Source organism: Camellia sinensis, chromosome 12 (assembly GCF_055761805.1).
Source record: "Camellia sinensis isolate YWXY chromosome 12, ASM5576180v1, whole genome shotgun sequence".
Classification (NCBI taxonomy): Eukaryota; Viridiplantae; Streptophyta; class Magnoliopsida; order Ericales; family Theaceae; genus Camellia; species Camellia sinensis.
Window position 1 is genome coordinate 38,096,396 of NC_138972.1, and position 8,261 is coordinate 38,104,656.

Sequence of the window (8,261 nt, forward strand, 5' to 3'; positions counted from 1 at the left end):
ATTATAGACATATTTATAGACCTACCAGAAGGCTACGCGTACGCGTCTAGAATAAAAAATTGAAAGGAAGATGGAAAAAAAAAAATAAAATAAAAGACGAAATAAAAAAAGGGTAGTAATTTTAGTATAATTTCAAAATATATAACAAATGGTTTTCTTTTCTTCTCTCTTGTAGTCCTAAACAGTTCGTATTAAAAAAAGAATGATCATCTAAAATATACAAGTCACATACAGATTAATTGTATTTAACCAAACTATAAAAGCATCAAAAAAATATTGTTGATTGCATAAAATTAATGAAATCAAGACCTAACCTTGGGTCTCAAATCTTACTTTCTTCAATCGGACTCCAAGTGTTTGGCTTCGATTTCTTCTAATTCTTGGACAACGCTTCAACCACCGAGTTCTAGGGTTTACAAAAATTCACAGGCCTTGGGTTTGGGGCCCTCAATAACGCTCTTGCTGAACTTTTGTGCACTTGCAGCAATAGCTTCTGATCGTTTACTTATAATAATCGGATTAAAGTGTTCCATATCCCGGAACCTCAGCGGAAGCTTCCATGGTCCTTCCATTTTCAATTTTGGAATCCAGAGTGTAATTGCCACCGTCCAATTCACATGGCAAAATATTATTCACTCTTTTGGTTTCAGTTTTCATATTTCATATTTTAATTTTTTATATATTTTTTCTATTGAATTTTTTAATATTTTAAATAATTTTTTAATTTTTAGATACACTTAACATAAATATCCTTAAAAAGTATAATATTTATAAAAAAATTTCTAAAAAAAATTCACTAAATACCAAAAAAAAAAAATAGTGCAATTTTAATTTTTTTTGTATTTATTAATTTTTTAAAATATTTTTTCACAAATATTTTATTATTTAGATACATCTAAGTAAGGTGCATTTTAAAAAGTAAAAAAATTACATAAAATTTTAAAAATATTCACTAAAAATAAAAAAAATTAATTTTCAAAAATTTGAATTCAGAAAACTGAAACCAAATACAATAATTGTTATTTTTGTGTTGTCAAAAAAAAAAATGTATATTAGAATTACAAAAATATAAGGAATGTTGAGTAAATTACAAATACATCTATTGGGATTTGTTTAAAATACAAATTATTTGAAAATTATTATAAACATCTAGTTGTCAGAAATTTTTTATTTAATAGAATTAATAAAAAAATAAAATTTCTAATTACTCCCTTACACAATAATAAAATTATTGAAATTGTTAATTGAAATATATTTTTGAGAACACTAAAAAGTGTTATTACACTACAAGAGAACATACATGTTGAGTTTGCAGAGTGCTATCGCAAAAAACATAATTGCTGTCGCAAAAAGTTTTTGCGATGGCATTTCGACGACATGGTGAGGGACGAGAATATGGGGGTCGCTAAAAGTTTTTGAGTCGGGAACTATGTCGTCGCAGCATATTTACGATGGTAAAGAGTATTAATTGAGACGGTCTCCTACTGTCGCAAAAAAAAGGCCAAAAATCACTTAGATTAGTATCTGCAAACATGCTGTCTCTAATACTATTATTGTGTCTGTACATTACCTTCGCTATAGATTTTTTTGCTTCTGTAATGTGCCGACTGTAACAAAATTCATCTGTACACTGTATAAGCTTTTTGAGACTGTTAGTTGCTGTCGCAAAAAAAAAAAAAAAGTTATTTCGTTTTTGTAATTAATACTTGTATTATGTTTGTTGAAATCCAATAAAAAAAATGCATTCAATCAATAGACATTCATTCATTCATTCAAAAATCAAAAATGTTTACACAAATTCAGTTATCATCTTAGCTTCATTGACATCAAAATATTAACAAAAATTTGTTTAATCAATACAAACAGTATGGTGGCAATATGTTATAAATATTAAGTACAAAAAGCTTGACATTTGAAACCACAATATAATATGTCCAAAAATAAAATTAGCTTCCATGCCACCATTAATTCATCTATTTATTAGTCATTAATGCATGCAAAACCTAAAAACAAAAACAAAAACAAAAACAGATTAAATCAAATATTAGGTTATATAATATATATAGCTTTACCAAGTCATAAACTCAATTTTAGCAGGACACTCCCTAGCTAATACTATTGGGCCTCACTAAATATAATCAAATTGTCTAGATTATAATCAAATTGTCTAGCTCAGTGCTAGACAGTGAAGGCAATTAGGACATTGTCGTGCTGGAAAACCTGGTCTGCTCTCAGACCATACTAGAAATTCTCAAAATCCGTAGGCCTAGATTTGTGACATTCACAGATGCTCCTTTTTGGGTTGGTTCCACTAATGGTAAGTTCACTACTACTGCTGCCTATAAACTTATTGCTAATCAGGACATGAGTAGTGGGGATTGGAACTGGATCTGGAAACTCAAAGTTCCTCAAAAGCTGAAAACTTTCATCTAGCTTATTCTTAAGGGAAGGTTGCTCACTAATCATATGAGACTCATAAGGAATATGGCCTCAACTGACTTGTGCTCCAGATGTGGATTAGCTAGTGAAGACGTGAATCATCTCCTTAGAGAGTGCAACTCCTCGAAATACATTTGGGTTCAAATAAAGGACACTAAATGGTGGAAGGCTGGATGTGGTCAGCCTCTTTTGAATGGGTTGCTGAGAATTTGAAAAAAAAAAAAAAAAAACTGAGTTTTTTGGTAAAAAAATGGTATACTATTTTCATTGTTACCCTTTGGCAGTTATGGAAAGATTGAAACAAACTTGTTTTTGAAAGCCAAATTACCCCTATTCAAATCAGTCTCAAGAACATAAGAAATTATGTCCATGAGATTGATGAGACCTTCCAATCTATCCTCCACCCGAATCTCTCGCATCATAGACTAATCAAATGGTTTTGTCCACCTGTAGGAAAGCTGAAATTAAATGTTGATGGCTACTCAAAAGGAATGCAAAATAGGTTCAACACTATTAAGAAATGCAAAATAGGTTCAACACTAATCAGTCTTACTTTAGGTTCAACATCAGGAAAATAGGTTCAACAGCAACAATAACACTAAATCGAGTTTTCAGTAGGCTAACCCTTAACCTCAACTATGTGTGATTGTGAATATTACATTATGTAATAGAGATACCTGCATAGGAGAACCCAATAACTCATCATCATGACTGTCATGATCTCCTACAGACTTCCTGACTTGTTAATGTTCACTAGAGGCATTTGGAAGCTATATAACCAACACCAATACCATTTTATTAAATATAATACATAGAAAGAAAAGGAAAGAAAAGAAAAGAAAAACAAACAAATTGCCCAAGTTATTCAATTAGTTATTTTTACTCCACCTGTATACCACTTAGGCCGCCTTGGGACCCTATGAAGTCCATCCAAGCTCTAATTTGCTCAAACTCTACCTTCAACTTCTCAGTGATCCTTTGCTCAATCTCAACCGTTAGCCTTTGCTCAATCTCTTAAGTAACTAGGTACATAAATTTTGAATTCTACCTTCAAATTCTCTCAAATGAAAAAGGAACAACCCTTTCTCAGTGAGGACAATACAATATTACCCAATTAGAATTCTGCTAGTAGATTAATAAATTATACACCATTAGTCCCTAATATATAGAAAGCTCAAAAATAGAGAACCCTTTTTGGCTACATATCAAGCCAAACCCGTGAGGCGAAAGAACAGGGGTGGAAGGTTACAAAAGCATGCACCATTTTTCCCCAGTTTGATTCCAGAGAAAGCTCAAAATTAACTAGAGACGAAAGAACACAAATCGAACACTCAAATCATCTACTATTTCAGTTCTTAGGGAGACTGATATGTATATACATAGAGAGAGAGCACTAACCTGCAGGAGGACAGTTGGCGGTGTCGGTGGAGAGGAGGAGAGTCGGTGGTGCCGATGGAGATGGAGAATCGACGGTGCCGGTAGAGATGGAGAATCGGTGGTGCCAATATGAAGAGTTCGTTCCTTAGTGATGAACGAAGATGAAATTTAGGGCAAAAAGAGAAGAAATTTTTTTTTTAAAAAAAAAGAGGAAGGGTATATATATCAGGTTCTAAAAACGATATCGTTTTAATTTTTTTTCATTTACTTTTTGTGATAGTGCACAATATAGACGCAAAAGTAACTTGAAATGGGCGTGAAAAAAGGCGCGCGATGCAATTTTTGGAGCCAAAAAAGTGGAAAAAAATTAAATAAATTTTTTGGAGACGGTAAAAATTTGGCCAACGCAAATAATATTTTGTTTGAGACGGTATAGTCTGACGACTCAAATAATAATAGTAAGTACATTTTTTTTTTTTTGAGACAGTCCTACTTTGCCATCTGTAATAATACATTTTTGAGTTAGCAAATGTTTCTATCACAAATAATGGGACACAAATAGCTCCTTTTTTTGTAGTGTTAACTTAATGATTTATTAATTTAAAAAATTATTTGTTATTCGATTAAAAATTTGAAAGGGCAAAATGTAATTTTTAAAATTACATTAGACAATACGTATATTAAAAAAATCTGAAAGAATATATTCGTAACTTTTTCGAAGAATGTTTGGTTGTGTTTTGCTTTTTATAAACTTGTTTGCTGAAAATAAATGGAACTCATTTCAAAAAGTGACCCTTGTTATCTTATTCGTCTTTTTTGGGATATTTTAAACCATTTGTCATTTTCTCTAGTGCTTCATCCTTGCATGTGCATTGTTGTTCCATTTTTAAAGCCTTTAAAGAATATATTCGTAACTTTTCGAAGAATGTTTGGTTGTGTTTTGCTTTTTATAAACTTGTTTGCTGAAAATAAATGGAACTCATTTCAAAAAGTGACCCTTGTTATCATATTCGTCTTTTTTGGGATATTTTAAACCATTTGTCATTTTCTCTAGTGCTTCATCCTTGCATGTGCATTGCTGTTCCATTTTTAAAGCCTTTAAATTTTAACTTTACTTATTACTTGAGGCTAATTAAACTCAATAATTTGACAAAGAATAATATTATATGTATTAATTAATGTACGCATTAGTATATTAACAGATGATGTGATATCATTTGTATGATTTTCAGTATTTTTAATTTGTATAATAAATATGGTCAATAATAATATCATAACACTAATTGGTACACTAGTATGTGCACTAATTAGTACATGTAGTACTACCATTGGACAAATCATAGTGAAGGTACATTCCTCAAGTTTTTCCATTTGACTATTTTATTTGTATCTATATGGAATTTGTAGGCTATTTTATGGTACAGAAGATATTATGGCACTTCAAACCAATACCTATAATAGGACTGAATATGAAAATATTGTTAAAATATTGGATTATTGGAGAACATTATATAAAGACCCAGATTTAGGTATTGATGAAAGAAATAGGCTACTAGATCAGATATGAGAAACTTATCTAGAACATGAAGCTATTTTACGACACTTTAATTATGATATTAATATGTCAACTAATGATGATGACAGTCAATCATCCTCATCTGAAGAAACATTAGATCAAGATATTTCATCTGAAATAAATAAAGGGAAAAGAAAGTCAGAAGAGTCAATTGATCCCGAATTATTTGGCACATGGAGAGATGGGGAAAATTTTGACTTTATTCAGACAAATGAAGTTAAAAATGACACTAATATTGGAAGTACCTCCAATCCTACACCTGAGCCAGTAATATCTAGAAAAGATAATAATCATAAGTATCCAATAGCTCAAAATGGTACTTATTTAGACTTGCCTCATGTTCCATTTAAGGATCAGGAACAAGCAATTGATGATTGGACACAATCCTTGTCCATCATTATTACCAATTATAAAAATAGTTGGTCAAAGGAAAAATTCCTTGATTATATTACAGCAACTCTCTAGGGAGATGTGTTACAATGGTTAAGACAGTGGGAAAAATCTGAAATTGAAAAAAGTCAAAAAACAGATTTGTTAACAAATTTTTTCACACTTGACACAATTTTAGCTGAATTTGCAAAAATCATAAAAGAAAATTTATGTGGTTTTGCAGGAGATACTAATTTGCAAGCAGATGCAAATTATATTTTGATTAAATTAGAATTATGCAATATTTGTCTTTTTGAAGACTATGTTCAAACTTTTAAAAAATATTATTGTCTTATTGATCCACCAGCAAATCAACCCTGGTTAGATCAATTTTTTCATAAACTCCCTAATCCATGGGATGAGTTATGTATTAAAACATATCCTGATTTTCTCAAAAAAATGGGGAAGGAAGAATATAATAATCTTGGTTTTCGCATTAATTATGTTCTAAGACTGATAGCAGATCGGTGTCTAGAAGCAAAGGCGAAAAAACAAATAAAAAATCAAATTTCCAACTCACAATACAGTAAAAAATGTTGTGATAAAATTTTAAAAGAAAATTAGAAAATTGATTGTAATACATTTCCTAAAAGAAAAGGATTTTTCAAAAAATGTCGAAAATATAAATGGAAACCTTGGAAAAAGAACAAAACGTTTTCAAAAAAGAAAAAGTATATTCGAAAAAAGAAACCAACAATTGTTTCAAAAATGAAAACTTGTAAAATATTACATTTGTAACGAAGAAGGTCAATATGCACCCGAATACCCAAAAAGAGGAAAAAATGCAAAGAAAATGATCAAAATTCTTGAAGAACAAGATTTTGAAATAATATATGGCGAATAAATTTCTGATGAAAAAGAAATCTTATATGAAATTTCAAGTGATGAAGAAAGTTCAGACGAAGAACTAAACTTCATAATGACTAATAATAGTCAAGAAATATCCCCAAAAGAGTTATAGGCAATTCGACTTGGAAATGTAATCGGAGAAGAAAAAACTTTTACAGACGAAGAATTAGCAAAATTCGAAAAAATGCAAGAAGTTGCTGTTCCAAAAATTTACAAACTTTCAAAATTCAACTTCTTTTCAGCAAGAGTGTTTGAACAATACATTGGTAAGACTCAAGCAAAATGGTCAGAAGAAGGAAATATTGATATTCCTTTTTTTGATAAGAAAAAGGTTGCAAGATGGAAAAAGAAATATCTTGAAATTCAATATATTCATATTGGATTAATCCAAGTAACCATAATAGTCTTATTTCGCCAAGGGATAGTATGTTGGCAGTAATTTTTGACAAAAGATTTTTGGTTTGGTTTAATGTTAGACCAAATTTCTTTATTTCCATAAATGATCCTAATCTTGAAGATACTGTCAGAATAAGAATTAAAACACAAGGATTAAGAATGAAATCAAATTCTTATGATTTGGCTATTCGTTAGAAAACAATTCACGAATTAACCAAATTTTCTGAAACAAAAACAAGATCAAACGATAATAAAATCGTTGAAATCTTTGAACCAAGACCATTTGACACGGTAATATAACATCGTCTAATGAATTGGAGCGATTTAGAAGTCCCTCGACAATGGTTAATCCAAGACCTAGTGGGACAAGGAGAATCTTCTAAAACAAAAAAACCTACACAATTACAAATGCAAGCATCAGGAAAAAATTTATATTGAAAATACAGTTAAAAAAATTAAAAGATTAACTTTTGTATTTGAAAAAGATTTTCCTAACAAATCATTTTCAAAGTTAAGAAATGGAGAATCAAGTAATAATTCTAATCAAGAATCTATTACTCAAACAAAAAAACTTGAACATATTAAGTCTGCATATATGTATCATTTTCAAACAAAAATGATGATATTATTTTTTTTCCTAGCCAAGGAAAAAGAAGGTACACATATGTATTGGGAACATTTAATTTTGTAGGTTATAAACCCTATAGCCTCAGTGTTCTAACAGACACAGGAGCTACAGTTAGCTCATGTAAATGGAATGCCATACCAAAGGAAAAATGGACATTAATGAAACATCCAATTTTGGTTACTGGAATTGATAGCAACCATACTTCCATACAATTCAAGGCTAAAAATATAGTTATTTCGCTAAATGATAGCAAGTTCATTATACCAAAGATTTTATGTTTTCCATATATGCGTGGAGATTTCCTTCTTGGCAATAATTTTATATATAAATACCTTCCAATGCAAATACAGGAAAAAGCTATTTCATTAAGCATAAATAATGTCTTAATTCATATTCCCTTGTTAGAACAACATAAATACATTTGTGATAAAGAGTTTGCGCCCGTGCCGCATGGTGATTTAACTCCCATCATCAAAACCATTGATGAATCACACTGGATTTATAAAATTTTAGAAGAAAATTTTATTGAACATCTATGGCAACGTAGTCCACGTTATTGTAGTTTAA

The 8,261-nt window shown here is 30.2% G+C and overlaps 1 long non-coding RNA gene across 1 annotated transcript; it reads right to left on the bottom strand.

Annotated features, from left to right (window-relative positions):
* Window positions 1-1,082: 1,082 nt before the first annotated feature.
* Window positions 1,083-3,811, bottom strand: LOC114286646 (uncharacterized). The gene is made up of 3 exons (XR_014346210.1): window positions 3,328-3,811; window positions 3,117-3,209; window positions 1,083-1,659 (listed from the first exon to the last, which is right to left on the bottom strand). It is a non-coding gene; the product is annotated as an uncharacterized LOC114286646 (long non-coding RNA).
* Window positions 3,812-8,261: the final 4,450 nt, after the last annotated feature.